The sequence below is a fragment of the Varroa destructor genome, unplaced genomic scaffold (assembly GCF_002443255.2).
Source record: "Varroa destructor unplaced genomic scaffold, Vdes_3.0 BEIS01000003.1, whole genome shotgun sequence".
Lineage (NCBI taxonomy): Eukaryota > Metazoa > Arthropoda > Arachnida > Mesostigmata > Varroidae > Varroa > Varroa destructor.
The window spans coordinates 2,205,057-2,223,135 of record NW_019211456.1 but is presented as its reverse complement, the minus strand read 5'-3'; the positions used below and the strand labels follow the sequence as shown (position 1 = coordinate 2,223,135).

The following is an 18,079-nucleotide window of genomic DNA, read 5'->3' as shown; positions in this document are numbered from 1 at the left end:
ACAAACATAAAAGCCAGGATAGTTTTAAAAGTCAGACAACTGCTTTCATAAGTTAACAGATAATTTTACTGCTAGGAGGAACTAGAGCAGCGTAAGGACAGCTTTCATCTTAGTCAGAGTAGGGGTTCCCTGAGCGATCACATACTACTGGATGGCATCTAGAGCGCCATATTAAGGATACCGATCAGAAGTAGTGAAGTCAAAATTTTGGAACGAAAGCACAGGAGCGGATCGAGGACGGGATGAGAGAGATATACGAAACGGGTTATCTTGCAACAGAAATCCGAAAACACGATACGTATAGAATTAGTATAGATTATGAAAGTAGTGCCCTATAATTTGATCTGCAGTATCGCTAGGATGCGCCAGCTCAGATATCGCTCTGTTAGTATCCGACCTTGACAGTCTCTACTGAGTGGAGAAATGTAGACAAAGAGAAACGTTAATATTCGACAAGTTGTACAGTAGAAGAGGAACCACATTTAACTGGGCTTACATAGCCCAGCAGGACAATAAGAAGCTGCATGGCCTTCGTTTCACCAAGAAAACTAGACATTTTGAAAAAAGAACGCTTCCAAACGGTTAAACACGAGCTTTACGACATTTCATTACGACGGTTTATCCCGAGTTGTAATCCCTCGATACACTGTGTTTCGCTCCTCTGGTGTTAAAATGGCGATGCAAGTAAAGCTAACGTAAATCGGTTAGTGTTTCTGCATTGCGCTCGTCCTAGTAGAACTGCAGCGAACTAAAATGCCCGACTCGTGACGTTCGAATTTAGGTTCGCGGTTACTGTATTGCCAGCTTGTCATATCGATACCTACGGTGCTCCTCATATGGAGACCTAATCATTCAGACGATAGTGGACAATAATTTGAAAATTTAACTTGAACATATGACAACCAGCTCGTGACGGCTGGAAGAACGCTTGATACAGCTGCCAGATTCCTGCGCGTGTATATCAGCTTTGGCAATAACTAGAGCTTATTACAAAATGTTGTGGTGGACCTTACAAACAGACCTTCAGTACGTCTTTTCGATACAAGAAAATCGTGTCTATTTAAAAGTAACTGCCTCTATCTAACTCCCGCTTAATGGAAAATGCATAACTGGATATAGCTACAATATGTTCATCTATGTACTTGGTGGCTACGTCGCTTTTCTCCTAAGAAGCTTGTGCACGTTTCGCACTTTAGAATAAGATACGATTGTATGGCGTATGAACCCGTGAAGTCGAAGAAGAAGACCAAGTAACGTAATACAGATATCGTAGAGAACTAGGCTGTTAGTCAGAGATTGACAGCGTACTGTCTAGTGGCCAGGACCTTTACACAGTAACCACAGTCCTCCAAGTCCCCAGTCTTGGCAGCCGTCGCACTTTCGTCCATCGCGGCAATACATTCCCGGCCCCTTTCCTTCCTGTAGCTTTTACGGTTCGGATCTGGCGACTTCTTACAGTATATGTGTCCGACAAGTTGCCCTCCGCCACTTGACGCCGCTACCGGTACTAACAGCTGCTCTGAGTGTGAACAGGCAGGTAGCCGTTCTCCAAGCCTCCTTGTTCAGTCACTTATATAGGGTCCGACGCGGCTAAAGCTTACCCTAACCGCGTCTGAAGTCGCAGCTGCAGCTATATATATGTATATATTTATTAGTCCTAGTGGAGACACTCTCAGAACGCCTTACCAACAAAAAGGTAACTAAGTTCGTGTTTGTAAAGCCCTGCGTGAGGGGTGCAGGACGTGATAGTAGAGGAGCTTGAGCTAGAGGCTGCTAATGGAGAGTAAAAGGAAGATTCCAGCTAGTGTCGGTGCCTCCTGATGAATGACTCCAGACTAGTCTTACCTTAGGCCTTAATACGCCTCCGCAACGCACTTATTAATATAACCCCGGAAAATGGGCAGTCACGGTAGCCGCCTATCTTAGCATTTATATCCCATCATTCCTACTATTACCAGCCCTTTATTTCTCTTCCGACGTCGCTTCTATGGATACTCCTTCCTCGTCAGTACCTCACGCTTCAGTTACGTAGGTCATTCTTTTTAGGTGTTTAGGTAGCTCGCTAGACAGCGCAAAATTTCGTTTAGGGAACATACTTTGCATCATCTAATAAAACAAGTATAAAGCCTCAGCCTTCAGACGTCTTCCCTCATACTCTATGATATATATATACATTTGGTCGTTTAATATGCAATGTGACAAGCATTCCCTCATCTCATATTAAAAGATGGCGCTATTTCATAATAGTGAAACGATTTTTTCCGATCCGAGTGCAATTATATTCTCTGAAATCCAAGGCCGCTCGGAAATCATCGCCCGGTTTTATGGTGAGTGGCTTGTAGTAAGTCATGAAAAATTCGGGCGGTTGACGAATAGGACCACAACGGCAAAGATGGCTTACCGTATAAACCCTGTATTCGCTGAAACGCCGTAAGTGCTGTTTCGAAAAAAATTTCAAGCTAGGAGGTTCGAACTCCAAAGCGAAGAGCCTTTGTACAGTTCAATAGCGAAGAGTTGACAGTTTAGGTGGGAGTTGGTCCATCACAGAAGTGCACGGGTGTTAACCACTCACACATAATAATATTATGCTTGTTGATTTCGATAACATCACTGAGGTAAAAAAAAAAGTGGTCAAATGAGGCGTAGAAACGCTTGCTTTTTTGTTCTTGCGTCACACCAGCAATGCATTCTGGCACCAAATCGTGACTTACGATGAAGAATAGCCACAAATGATTGTGTCAATGCACCCGAACCGACGAGACCCTATCCTAACGCATGTGAGATAGCTCATTTCTTGAACAATCTAACATATATATATATATATGACTGTTTATTTATTGCTTTTCGTTTTTCTTTGCCTTCCTTCATTGTAACTAAACAGATCATCTCTTCAACTAAATCGAAAATGGATCCTAATAAAAACTTCCGACCATAGATCAATGAAACTCATTCAACGAACACTTCAGGACAAGTACTTTGCAGACTAATGAACTCATCGATAAATTAACATGTTATATAGCATGTAAATGGAAGATTTACCAAAAATCGTGCTACATTTGTACCTAGTAGTACGAATAACAAGGACGAAATAACTTATATGAGTGTCATTGATAATCTTACTTCTATGAAGGATGCAATATGCTTAGATCAAACGACTTCGATTTCATGCCCTAAAGATCAACGCCCGTTTAGGATTCACCGCCGACGCCTGTCCTAGTCTTTGCGTACAGGCACATCCAGCCGCGCTTTCGACGTAACACCGCGGGTTCATCTAACAAATAAATGATTATGTTGTACAATGGGACTCGCTAATTGTAATCAAATAGCTGTCACTCCTTGTCGTTTTTTTCTTTCCGACAGCAAAAATGAGAAGAAGGACGTAGAGTATGTATTTCATTCGGCCTGAGCTTCTTTTACAGTTGACATTCGTCAGAGGCAGATTCCTCGCCCGTGGCGAACATTTTTCAACTCACAATCCCGCTCCGCCAACAGCTTTACTTGTCGTTCGTGACATCGTTGCGTAATGGGGGCATGCAGAAGTCCTAAATGGCTCGTGCTCAATGCTGGTCCTGCTTGTGATTCCCCATACACTTATCTAGTGGCGATTGCTGGGTATTATCGTTGAACACACGTATCACGCATGGGGCCCTATTATGCGTAAATCGTATATGAATTTGTTGTACACCGAAATGATCCAGTTTAACATGTAGTACCAGTATGAGTAAGAACTATTATATTATTTTAGCGCTGCTTGAGCCTGATGTCGCGATACTGATCAAGTCGACACAAATCATTTCGATACATGAAACGATATGAGAGAATCTGGCTGTCATTGGTCTTCGCTACTTCGATGCTTGCTGAACTTCCATTAGGAGCGCACCCTTGTATTCTCAATTTTTCAGTCTATTCAATTAGCATGAGATATGGGACACGTTAATGTCACGCTTCAAAATAACAGTATTCTATAACGGCACGATATTCGACGACATTTGTTTGCTCTGTGCGCTCGCAGTCTTTAAAACTCCAGACCCTTCACTCGTATCGCCCTTCAGGCTTTGAGCAGACGAGTTGCGGTGAGCCAGGAAAATTCAAATAGTTCACAAATATGACGTCCTTATTGGACTTACGGCGGCGGAAACAGCACTCCGTGTGAGCCTCGTATTGGCTGAAAGCTCCACTGCTAGAAGCTGTGTGAACACTTGGTCTCAAAACTATCGTAAGGCCCCCGCGAAGGGGGATAAGGAAGTATAGTGGAGGTCGACCAACCTCAGAGTGGTCGGCCGTCGTCACGACGGCGTGGTGTGTATAAGAATACCGTACCTATTCACCTTGGCTAAACTATTAATTTTCGAATTGATGTTGCCAGGTTTGAGCAATCAAAAATGGAGACATAAAGGCAATTGCTTCTCCCGGACGAGAACAGTGATCCACTTTTTGCAGCGCATTCTGACTTCCCGTGAAGAAGGGCCCGTCATGATAATAGCAGACGCTCACATGGTGAACAAATGTAGTTACAAAAGCAAAATATCGTTTTAAAACAAATCCATAACTGCAATAGCACATGGTCTCTGTTTCGTGGTCTACAACAGGTGTTGTCTACTACACTTTCATGGGGTCTAGCTTGTAGATTGAGGCTGAAAATCTAGCGTCAACAGGTAAAGTAGATAATGAGCAAACGTTGAGCTAGATAGCCGAAACTAGCTGAACCACATGCAGGAGTTATACGTAGAAGCTTTCCGTCATCCCCTGTCCCACTCGCTAGACATCGCTGCGATAGAGAACCGCTTTCTTTTAGATTTCGACAACTGCTTAACGGTCAACATAACGTCGAAATTTCCCTATGTGAAGCTAGATTTTCATACCCTCGACCTCTAAAACGCCAAAATAAAGTACCATTCACTTTTTGCGCCGAAATTTCGATTTTTGTAGAGAGTGCGGCTCAACTACGTACGCTAACCGTATATAATAATAACCGTAAATTTCCAGTATGGATGCGTTAGGCAATATTTCTTGCTTGATCGACATGTCATTTGTAGATGATTAAATTAGGTTCTACCCAAGTGAATATTTCAGTTCTTTGGGACCTTAACGTGTATTTGAGTGGGAACGTTATCACTAAGTTTAAACCTACTGGTTTTTATTGAAATATTTTTTACGGCCGTTCTTGTACATTGGTTAATTACTCCCGTAGTAGTTCTGCTGGTGCTTCAAGTATGTCAGTTCCAACTTTCCCCATGATTTTCCCTAGGGGTACCTTTCTTACGGCAGTTTTACTAGATACGGGGTATTAAGGGGCTTCGTTTTAGCCGAGGAATAGTCTACCGTTTTATAGGAGACAACCGTCGCTGGATATTCGAATCGTATCTCATGCAACCATTTATAGCATCATCAGTCATTGCTTTAACTGAAGCAACCGTAATTCACTTACTTCAAGCATCTACCCCAACTGAAACGAACCGGCATTGTCTCTATGGCGATCTGCTAATCTCCCTGATGAACTCTCGCACTTGCTAAGCGCTTTGTGTCTCACGCTGGCTGAACAAAAAAGAATTATTTAAAATTTTCCATCTGACGCAAGCCACTATACTCGTGTTGACGCGAGAGAGCAGGATCCAAGTGCTATTGATGTAGCTCTTCTGTGACGTTCTGTTTAAATTTTCTGGGCACTTATATTCGATAGGCTCTCATTGATGTTAGAGACTGGCATTTTTGTCTTTTTAGCGGTTTGTTTACCTTTTAGGTTGACTATGTAGGCAGCGTCTAAAGAGACTTGTTGGTTTATTACTGCCTTAAAACCAATGCGAAGACGGGCAGTGTCGTCGAAATGTTCGTCAGACGACTCGATTTGCGCAGTCGCTGTAGACTGGGTTCCAGTGTTCTTGCGCTTACTTAGTCTTGTATTTCGCGATTAATTTAGTTTCACACAGGACTTGTCCTGGCCTGTCATAACACGGTTTTCGGTCGTCTCGAAGATAAATATCAATGGCGTTGGTGATCCACATTCTCTTTGAAGGTATAGAGTGAATTTCAGATCCAGTGACTGTAGGGAATCTTATGCGTGATTCTTACATTAATGACACTATCGGGACATAAGAATTGGCTATATCGACTTGTATTTTCGCATTTCAATAATAACTATCCTCCATCAGAACACAGAACAGAATTATCCTCAATCCGGAAATGAAAGCTTAGCTTAGAACTTAAACCGTCTTTAGATAAAGAGTCGTCTCCATGTATTCAAGCTACACACTATTGCGATATGACCCTTTTTCCCACGAGTTGCGCATATAAGGTCTTAAAACAAGCTACTTAACCTTTGTTGCGTTCCTTCTAACAAACTATATTCCAATTTCTCAGCGATCCAGCCACAATATTGGGCCTCTGTGTCAAGTAACGACGAACCGTATGATCATCACGGCCATTTTCTAGCTGATCACTGTAACGTTCTCTTGAAATATTTATTGTAAACTTCTAAATGTAAGACCGAGAATAGATCCCATAGCAGTATTAAGGTCAGTAAGGACTTTTGCACATTCCTGTAAGAATTTAAGTGACTGACCTATACGATCTTGTGTTGAATAGATTAGCATGTTGCTCAACAGTGTATTCTTCGAGTATCCTTATAGGTATTCGACTTTTCTTAATCTTTACTGAAGATCGTATAAGAACCTGTGAAGAAGAACTTGTGCTGATAGAATTACTGCACTCGTAGGTGAATTGATTTACTTAAATCTTCGAGATGTCACTGCCTTATGCATCGGTCGCTTTCTGTGTCTTTCCGATTCCTTTTGGCCGACCGAAGACATTGTACTTTCGTTCGCATTCAGACTGAAATTCAGTCCGAGCTGGTATACTTAGTGCTATAGATACTTAGGTTAATTAATATTATGCTTATTTGCTCTCGGAGGCCAATTCTATCTTAACACTGTATTCGTTCCGAGGCTATCCTTTCTAGTATCATCTTAGTATTTACAGGCATAACCGTATACATAAGGTATATATTTGAATTCTCACAATTATAATTAGTATCTAAATTAGTCTAAGCCCAAACAGGCTAAATTTTACGTAGGAGAAAAATATTTTAACCCCTGCACGATCGTATATAGGACGCTCACCAGCCTAAAGGTCGACTAAAATATGGAACAAATAAAATGCTTCATTTTCAACTCGGAACTGGGCTGGGAACGTACTTACGTCGGTTGACCGTTTAAGATCAATGAAGACTTCGATAGAAACTTGCTAATTGCCCTAAAAGACAAACAAGAAGCAGACTACTATAGTCAGGCACCTTAGATGTATAGAATCTGATTGAAAATGAGCCTGGTGATTTATAGGCTGTGTAAAGCGTACAATGATATACTCCCGCAACATTTGGCCTAGCGGCGGGCAACATGCAGCCACAACAAGTTGTCTATATGAATTGTTGCAGGTGACGAGAGGTAGTGGGTTACGTCAGTGCTCATTTTAAATAAAAGACTGAATTGAACGAGTAGCTCCGGAAGGTCGGCCTAGATCTAGAACTAAGCCAAATCTCTACCCCAACAAGGATTTACATATGGGCGAACATAGGGAAATGTTTAAGAGACACAAGGCAGACAAGAACGACGAGAAGGGGTCCAATAGCGAAGGCAAGTAATCGTTCTCAACTGCCGGACAGAAGAGGTCGTCAAAGCCGCTCTACAAGAGCGTGGGTAATTCATCCACACTTACTCCAAACATTGCATGTATGGATTATAACCTTTTTTCGATCACTACTAAATGAAATTCGCAGCAATACCTTTGACAATGAAGAGGGTTTTAAAAAAACTACGCGAAACAGTTCTTCGAAAGTTAGCCTGAAAATTTCTGGCGAGAGGAGATGTATAAATTGGTTAAAAGATAGACGAAAATTGTAGAAAACGACTCCGAATACGTATGGTTATAAATAATAAATTTTAATGCTTGTAGCACAAGCTATCTGGTGTACCGAAATGCGGGCAGTTTAACAAGTGAGATCTGTTATTATCGCTTGGTTTTTAGGACAGAATGTGCTACATCACTACGATATAGGTCCTTGTGTGTAAATAAACACCAAGAATAAAATCAAAATAATCATATCAAGAAAGCGTCCCTATGCGAATGTTCTCTACCGTGCGACCTTTGGGCTCAGCGCTTAAAAAACTCGACATTGCCTCCCATTAGGTAGTATTGCAATAATTTAAGTTCAAACATTTTCCTTTCGTCAGTTATCTCAAAGGTGCGGTGGATTCAATGGTTATGGCTCTAAAGGTCATAGATAACCACGATCAGATCGAACAATCGTTCAAATCGGCAAAGATGACCTCGTAGGTGCTGGATAAAACCTCATTTGTCTCAAGACAAATCACTCTAATTAGTCATGGGTATTGTTTCAGAATGGTTGGACCAGCTTTGACTATATTTGTGGTAAGTTCATGCTACCGTTGTACTAACAATTCACCTCACCCTGGTGCATTTAAGGGGTTTTTCACGCAGGAAAGGCTTACCTGCACGAGTTTGGTCACGATATTTACGTTTGCTTCAATGTACGCGCGACTTAATGAGTCGTTCGAAGACGTTCGATAGTAATTATTGCCATATAACATTTATAGATTGAGCTCATATAGAAACTGCTGGGTCTTTTTAGTAAGTACAAATATTCCTTTGTTGGTTTTCTAGCTATAGCAGAACCCTTCTGTTTGGTGTTTCTATATTTGTAGGGAATTGATAGTTGTTTTTGTGACAAAGAACACCTGACTGGAATTTTGCTATTCAATTTGCACTAACTGCTTGAAAATTTGTCATTTTAGCATATTGTTCATCGACTCCTCAATAATCTGTGTGATTATTTTCTTAGCCCGTCTGAGGACGCGGCGCGGCTAATAAACCCATTTTAATCTGCCATTAGTGTCAAAAATATAGGTTCATAGGCAGGTCATGAATTAAACCACCAACAGCTCACTTATGCAACGACCTAACTTTGAGCTCAGACTGCACCTTTAGACCGTTGCGTATCTGGCTAACCTAATATCTTTGCTTCTGGACGTCCGATATGCGAGAGTACATAACAAAACCTTGATAGAAGTAATCAACAGTCATAGAGATGCCATCACAAATGTGCTACAGTGAAGCCATTTGAGATGTAAGTCGCTCAAACCTTATTAACAGTCGAGGCCTTTTCGGTGAGACGCGGCTCTCCTACTAGTACCTAAAGGATTTGTCGCGTTTTTCCTCAAGACTTAGACCTTAGAAATGGAAACGTTCAGTTCGGCCTAGAACATAGGTGATTGCTTATGTAGTCTCGTATTTCCATTGTACTAGTCACATATTGCCGGAAAGAATGACATGCTTCCGCATGGCCAGGCGACCGAGATACCCCCACTTATACCACATATATATATACATATATTCTACGGGTATTAGGTTGCATTCGATTGTCTTCCATATACATTAAGATATATATATGTCTACGGAAGACAGTGCCCGCCAAATGTACGCCGCTTGCATAACTCAACTTCGTGTCATTTTAGATCATGGCCTAGTTTCGCTCTGCCCTTCACATGGTCCTACAGGAAGAGATCGAAAGGAGTTTGGTCACAGGGTCGAGGAGGCCATTGCCACCTATCGAGATCAGCTGGTCAAAAAAATATAGCTTCAAGCATATTCAGTGTTTTCCGCCCAATATCGAAAGTTGACCCATCTAATTCCCTCGTTTTGGCTTACGGAAAGACTTGCAATGCGTCAGGATAGAACTCGTCCTCGTGCTGCCGTTGCGATGCTTTTTTTAACGAAAGAAGATCCACTGACACCTTTTGTCTGCAAGCAACATTGCGCAGCGGCTCTTTGTGAGTTAGATAATTGCTCTATACTGACCACTGGGTTCTCGGTGCCCCCAATGCGGCAGTGTTGTTTGTTTCATGAGTCTCACAGGTCCACCGAGTTCCATGAGAGACAAACAGAGTTACTAGCACGTGTTTTGCCCAGCATATAATCAGCTAGTAAATGACGCTTGGAATGGATCTGGAGGTTTATCTGTTAAGTCTATTATACCCCGTAGAAATAAGGATGCGAGTTTCGCTGCAGAATGAGTCGTAACATACTCCTCAATAGGCACAGTTAAGGAGGTGTCTTCAGTTCAGTGCACACACTGCGCCGTAGTGCACCTGCGTCATGACTGGTTCATTCAGTTCATGATCGTACTGGCTTTGATTTATCTGTGCTTGCGCCAGTGTCTACAAGATTTATAATTAATCACCTTTTGTCTACACTCTTTAAAAGTTGTAGCTTTTCCCCATACCGCTCGATAGAGTGCCGACCTTCGTTTGTTGAAAAACACAGAGCAGAAAGATACGATCGAGTTTGAGCGTTTAGCTTACTTTCTATATTACAGGCTAAAACGACCCATATCTTATAACCTTAAAGCGTCACTTAGTTCTCCTTTCCCAAAACTGATAGAAATACAAAGATGCCGTCAACGGCATTTCAATCAATATTAACACCTAAATATTTCGAGTCACGAAAAATCTCACACGCGGAACAACGTTCTATCCAAAAACATTGTCGTCACATTTGTAAATCTACAACTAGGGGCAAACGAATGGGCTTTGAAAAATCATATCAAACATGCGGACTATTTATATTCTGTATCAATTTCATATCAGCGCTCAAGGTTTTATATTTTCCCGAAAAATTCCCAACGTTCTTTTTACCCTATCCACGCATATATTGAAATACACTGTAGTGTAGAAGGGCCCTAGCGGATGGTATTGGTAGATGCAGTTATTTGTTTCGGTAATTAAATTCATAGGTGAACTATACGTAGCGAACAACACGTAAACGCAGGCGGTATATCCAACATACACAAAGCCACGCTATGGGCCATATATTTTTACGTTATTTCGCACGTGTTATGTGGGTGCTCCCAGTTAGGACTGAATGGCAAAACTATATATATATTCTTTGTCGTGCTGCGGAGTCGTACGTAAAAGTCGGAAGAAAACTTCGTAGGTATTAGTAAGATAAAATTCAGCTACTGCTAAGACATTAAGCTTATGCCGAAAGATTCATGAAACAGCGATATCGGTCGAGCCTCATAGTTATTATATTATGTTTAATTATCCGAGCTAGGTCTCGTTAGTGGATTTTACCTATGTTGGCACTTCAAATGTGTCTATACGATAGTGTAGCATGTTTGGACACTAACCGGAAGCGAGCAAACGCAGTTTAGATTCAAAGTTGGACACCTGCATACCCTAGTAAACGTCCGAATAATGGGACATTTGATCTTCAGTCTTTCCAACTCTTGCTCGTAGTGAGCTGATTTCGTGTCAACCGTACGTGATAGCAATGGCTATGGGAGAAAAGTTCTGGGATGCCTTAAGTAATCAACGCTTATTATCCACGTTGCATACAGACTTCACTGAATGTAATCACTTACTAAAGGTAGATGGTGCTTCTATCAATAAATAGCTAGAGAATAAAAATGCGGTAATCGTATGACCCCTGCAATTGGCTGGGGCTATTTCTGTATAGGTTATTTATCCTTTTTCGCCTACGACTGTTTTGTCGTAACGAATAACCAGTCCAGAAATGGCCTATCCATGTGCCAACTAGAATGTCCTGCAATATGCCGGCTTAAAGTGTCTTTCGATTTGAATTTCATACGTGATTTGACAGCATCTAATTAGACCTGTAGCTCCTTACATAGACATTTCGTTGAAACGTTCGTGTTTAAAGCTACGTTTAGCGTACTCAGTTCGACGTTCTGCGTGTATTTTCGCTTAACCTAGTACACTTTTTGCATTCATAATCAATAAAACATTTTTTTTTCTACGATTTGTACGTAACGCCTTTGTTTTCCTTTGATTTTCATGTCCTTTGTCCTACTTAGACTGCTTTATGCAATTACAGTTAAAATTATATGCTTTTAGCTAGGAAAATGTAGCCTTAACATTGAGCTGTCTTCTCAATCAAATTTCAACTCGAGACTGACTTTTTGCTCTAACTGTAAATCTAGTCCTTGCTTCTCTCACTTGTAGATATATAAAGGTCCCACAATTCAGCAAACCGGGTCAGAGGAGGTGTCAATTTGCAGGATTTCGGCGTGCTATGTGGAAGAACTACGAAAAATGTCTAGTTCGACAAATAGGATTTTTATTCGAAGTTTGACGTTCCATACAGCCACTACGCACCACTTCAGTCATTTAACGAAGGAATCCGTCAGGATTCCTTGAGTTGCCTATATTACCTACCATTCGTAATAATCCCAAAAACTTTCAAGAACTTCGTCGTTTTGCGATTGATGTTAAATTGAAATTTCTACTCAAGAAGTTGCTTAGGTTACATGCAGTATGATCGAAATAGACATTTTCCCGTTTTCTGTTGTATATCTAGACGCTACCTATCGGTCTACTGAAAAATTTACATAACGTTAGATGTGTACTGCAAGGAAAAATGGGCGATTTAAGTGATATGTTGATAGATCATTCTGGGAGTGGATGCAAGGTATGAGACTGGTAATCTGGTGCGAATTGTCATAAGATAGATTTTCCAAAGCAGAACTATAGCTCTCAAGGACAGCCTGAGGCTAATAATAACCTAATTACATACAAATTGACCCTAATAAACTAATTAATAACTAACTGCAGATAAATATCAGACTGATGCTGACTATGCGTTCGCGGATAGAGTAAGGATAGCTTGTTGCTGGTAACGCCTGACCAAGATGCCTTCGAAGGACAGGAGTGCCAAAACCGGTAGGTCCCTTAAAGGAGCGACACGACGTAGTGTACAATCACATGAACGACGATGGTATTTTTAATATAACTCTATCACACGATTTTACTGCATGATTCCTGTTTAAGCAAAATCTCGGAGCATATTTTTTTTTTTTATAGAGGATCGAAACTTTCACAGAAGATCAGTCTTTTTTTACAGTACGAGAAATTTATTCGAACACAAACATTTACCATAAAGCGCCGTAAATTATTGTACTTCGGAAATGACGTAAAGGTCTAATCTAGTCGAGTCACATCAAAAGCGCCATCTGTTGATGTGTCTGACCTAACAAAGATAACGTCCTATCAGGCCAGCGTTAACTATTTGTTATAGTGCACGCGTTCTGTGCAAGCCTTGTATAAAAATTGAAGCTCAAACGCAAGTTAAAGGTATGCCACAGAAAGCTACTAAAAATTAAGTTTCGCCAGGGATATAGCTAAGATGTTCAGAGTCTACTCTTTCTTTGATTGTGAACTCAGTGATTCAATAGGTTGGTTACTGTCTTAGAATCAAGACTTGGACGACAATTAAAAAAACCATATCAAAAAGCATATAAACACCAATAATAACTGCAAGTTTGTCAGTGTCACTTTCTATTTAGTTAACCTATTTGAATGGTGCAATAGATCGCAATTGGTGTTTTATTTTACTGTTCAAAGATAACAGTGATTTGAAGGCCAAAAATCAATAAATCCTCTTGATGTTGATTTTACACGAACCGAGGTACTTTACAGAGATTTTGTAAGGAAAAGTAACGCTTCTGAAAGACTTGGGAGAATTAGTATTTCTGAAAGACGATATCCTCGGATGATGCCATAGCAGCTTTTCTTTTTATCGTAAAACATAGTTTTTTATACTTAAAATGCTGCACCTTCGAATGAAGCCTAACTTTCAACACATGTGAAAACCCTAAGCTGAAGGACAAAGTGGCGTTTTTGAATATGATAACGTAGACTATATACATACGAAGTGGATTTTCACGTCGATTAACCATAGGTATCTGACAAGCTTTAACAGTAGCTCGCAAGCTGCTTCTTCTATAGAAATCGCACATGATCCGCACGGATTCCGTGTACTTAAAACCTCTGATTGTCTCTCGGTGTTTCCTTGAGTCAAAAATTTTCTAGCCAAGTAAAAGATCGACTCAGGAGCGAACTCGTGAAGTAAACTCAAGACCTTCGATTTTTCCAGCTAAAATGCACATTGGCTATTAAATTTTTCCCGGAAAGATCAAGGCATGTTCTAGGTTGTCTGGCAGCGTTTGTGTGAGCCTGATTTTCTTCTACGACGTTCAACGCTGGTAACGTACTTCAGGTAGCTCCTGTCCACTACTTTGGAAAAAATTATAACCTACTTAGTTAACATAATTCCGCCTTTGCTATATGTATAGATAACACTATTGTAATTATAAATATATCGTTTTAATTTGACATTCGTCAAATCTGCTTTATCTTCGATATTTTACCATTTTTCTTTGTTGAGTCCATAACTCGTTGATCCGATCAACAGAAAAGAACTTAGCAAACGTAACACTCTGACTTGATTCGTATGCTTGTTTTTTACGATGGATTTCAACTAACAAACTATTTTGAGCGACTAAAAAAGGGTAGTACACGTACGTCACATAGATGGGATTATTTCGCAGGGAACAACCGGGATTCTCACGGTTAAAGCATGTACAGTGTATTCTAAATGTACAGTGTACAATGTAAATTCTAAATATTTATTTAATCCAGCAGTAATTCAAGATCACGGTTGTATATCCTTTTGTTAGTGACAAAAAGATCTAGTAGCTCACCAAAGAGAATGGGTACGGTTAACTTAATCAATATTATTTGTGTGTTCTAAAATATTCTTCACTAATCCTAGACGACGCGCTCGGCAAGCAAATAACAGCCAAAATAAATAAATGTTTTTAGTCTTGCGTCTGCGCTCCCATTAAGGATTAGTTCAGGCTGCTAGCCCCCAGTGCGAAACAAAGTATGTCAACGCCTGATTTTGAACTTACAAAGGTTTTTAATCCTTGGCCTACGGTCGCTCTAAGACGTGTCCGGCTCTAGTCGTTTGGACACTACCACGGAAGCTGTGCGGTGGGCGCACTTGGTCTCTGTTTTGAACACGGATAGCCTTACGTGTACTACTACGAGAAATTAGACATTTGTGGCCGGTCTCATCAGGTTAGTACGATTGCTGATATCAGATACCCGTAAACTACATATAATTAGCTAAATCAGATGCTTAAATTGGCAGACCCTCTTGACTGTCTGTTCTGAAGCGAAAAGTCCCTAGTTTGAAAGCTGGGACATCGCATTTGGCCTCATTGAGGCCAGACTCTTGGGCACTAAAAGTAACTAACTATTATGTTCATATATATATATATATATATATATAATGTATGTTGATGATAAGTAAAGAACACCACGCCTGCTTTATTTTGTCACTTCTATAACAAGGGCATCGTTGACCGAGTCCTAGAGACGGTCCTTCGTTGAGGTTATGAAAGATTACCCAACAAGGTATAAATCTTGGCCAGTTCCTTATTATAGTAATCTAGTATCCTATCGGTGTTTTTGGAGTAAGGTCTATAGTGCGCATTAATGGAGTAATCGCCAGAATGTTTGTGGAATATGTCAGGTAGGTGCCGTCTGTAATTGCATTCGCACAATTATACAGCAGAGTACTTCAATCATTAACAGATTGCTTCAATGGCTTGATGACTACGTTTGACCAGGACTTTTGAATAACGAAAAAGAACTGCTAAGTTCACATTAGTAGAAATTGGTCAATACGATATGATGTGTCGTAATGGCTGTGAGTATAGACATTTTGATTTTTCAAGAAGTTAAATTAACTTAAGTGATTACATATTCAGGTGTAACTGTGATGCAAATTATATTACAAATAGAAACTTGGACAGAAAAAAAAAAAATATATATATATAAAAATACCATTTCCAAGAGAATTACCAATGTATATTGTTTTTGATTATACCGTCGCGTAAAGGCCGAGCCACTTCTGTTATGATTTTGCTATTTTAACCGAATTCATTAGCTGGAAATTTTTGCTCGATTATTACGTAAGTTCAATTCTATTCTGCCGTATCGATTTTATTTAGCGCTTAAATATACTTTAGAATAGGCTAGGCCTAATAGTTTCGTGCACTGGTAATTTACCTGTTTCTCAAAGAGGGTTGCAGTGTCCTTGTGTACTGAGCTGGAAGTGCGGCAACTGTGAAACTTTCTGCGTCTTTTGACCAACGGAGATTGGTCCTCAGGTTTGGACTTGAGCGGTCGGCTTGATGTTACTCGTTCGACGGTGGTTATCGTTTCTCAGAGACCCTTCTCCAGGGAGGAAGGAGAACTCCTACTGTTTGATAGAAGAGAATGAACCCGCACGATCAAGACGAGTGTACGTACGATCTGCGACACAACACGTAAATAACGTACAGGCGTCGCGGCCGCCGCCGCCGCCGCCGTCGTCGCCGCCGCGATATCGCTCGTGCTACAATAGGGGAATCGTACAGATTGATGATTTGATTGATACAATTGCCAGTTACGGAAATAACGTCTGGCGGCAAACAATGATGCGGAGGGCTAGACAATTATCTTGAAATGTACAAATTATAATTAGTGGACGTATAATTTCTATTAGCAGCCGGGATGTGTTGACAACGAAATCTTTTTTAGTCGATATAACGCGGTGCTGTTATAAATGAGGTATGTCTCAAATCTTCGTTATCGGTCCTAATTATCTGTCCTCTTGTTGGGCTGCTGACTCCTCGTTGCTCTCGTTCTGTTGCTTAGAAAATTCGTGCACACAAAAACACATATACGTAGGCGCAAAGAATCGCGTCGGCGGAATAGCGTTAACAGGTGGCTGTTATGTCCTGTCGTTGGTTCCCTATCAGGCTAAACGCGGCTAGACAGGGTCCGAGATCGCAGTCGCTGGATTCGGAATTCCTGTTCGAAATTACCGAGATGAAGAGCAGCAGCAGTAAGACAACAACAGTGATAAAGTCGTAGAGAACTTTCAGGAAGCCTACGACGACAATTAGTCTGTGGTTTCTCGTAAATAGCAAAACAATTAAGGTTGTTGATGAACGAATTCAGAATTCGTCCGGGTCTGTCGCGAAGACCCACGATTGTTGCATAAGACCCACTTGGGTATCGAGTGCTCGGATCCCAACAAGCAACAAAAATGTTAATGCCTTTTATTGTTGTTATTGAAGTTGTCATCAGTCGTATTGTTGCAGCTATCGGAAACGTTGCCGATGGGTCGAGTCTACTTTAATAGGCGATCACAAATTTGCGCAAACCCGATTGTTTCCGAATTTGCAGAACAATAATTGACACTGGGAATTAGTCACTGGAAGTTATTAGTATTGTTAACTACAACTTATCGTTTGCACCAGTACTACATATTTGTTGTAACAGGTGTAGTTACGACCCTGCTGCTGCAGTTGCTGAATAAAGCTTGATGTCGCTCTAGTAGACTACGAGAGAACCGAATACCTGTCATCGCGCCATAGCTTCAGCTTGTTGATGAAGCTCACCGGTTGACATCTGAATGGCTGCTGGCAGAGAAGCGTTGGCTATTGTTCGTGAGTAGACCTTTCAAATTTGTCGGGCTTAATGTAAATTTGTCTTTATGCTAATAGAGTGTGCAGCGTTTGACTAGAATGACGGATGGCAGGATCCACCCGGGCTCGGCCGATTTAATCAGAACATCAAAGCGTTAGGGGCACAGTGGACTGATGCCGGACCATAACAGTACGAATGAAGAAGAACCCGTGCCTCTTGATCTGTTACCGGTGTCGCTGTTCGTCATGCGTCTCAGTACGTTACTAAGCAGCGACGGTGGCTATATTGTATTGAAAAGTCTGTTCCTGATGCTGAATGAGTAAGCTGGACTATAAGTTGCCGCCAGCGGTGTCACTTGAAAAAACAGCGTTGATCCCCGAGTACTTAAGAAGGCTTTTACTCATTGTCGTGCTGCGAATAGATTAATTACGCTCTCGTCCTCATCCTCCTTCTTTTCTATTTGCCGTTGACACCTTTTACGAGAACGAAAAAGTTTGGATACTGATTGGAAACTTCTCGGCAAAGTTTGAGACTCTGTATTGTTCACTGCTTACATCCTTACGACGTTACAGAGCGTTAAATTAGCCTAGACCAATTCAGTGACGTCCGAGGTTCGTCTCCAACTGGTATGAAGATCACACCGAAAGCCGATTATTTATTCGAAGGCCGACTGACTACGCCGGTTGTATCATTAGCTTGTATCGGCTATGTGACAACGATATATA

At 41.0% G+C, this 18,079-nt stretch overlaps 1 protein-coding gene across 1 annotated transcript in view; it reads right to left on the bottom strand.

Moving 5' to 3' along the window:
- LOC111247476 (uncharacterized) overlaps window positions 1–18,073 on the bottom strand; it is a 102,238-nt gene extending 84,165 nt beyond the window's left edge. Inside the window, exon 1 of the mRNA XM_022798417.2 lies at window positions 15,948–18,073. The gene's annotated coding sequence lies outside the window, so the exon portion shown is untranslated. The remainder of the gene's footprint in view (window positions 1–15,947) is intronic.
- Between the last annotated feature and the right edge of the window lie 6 nt (window positions 18,074–18,079).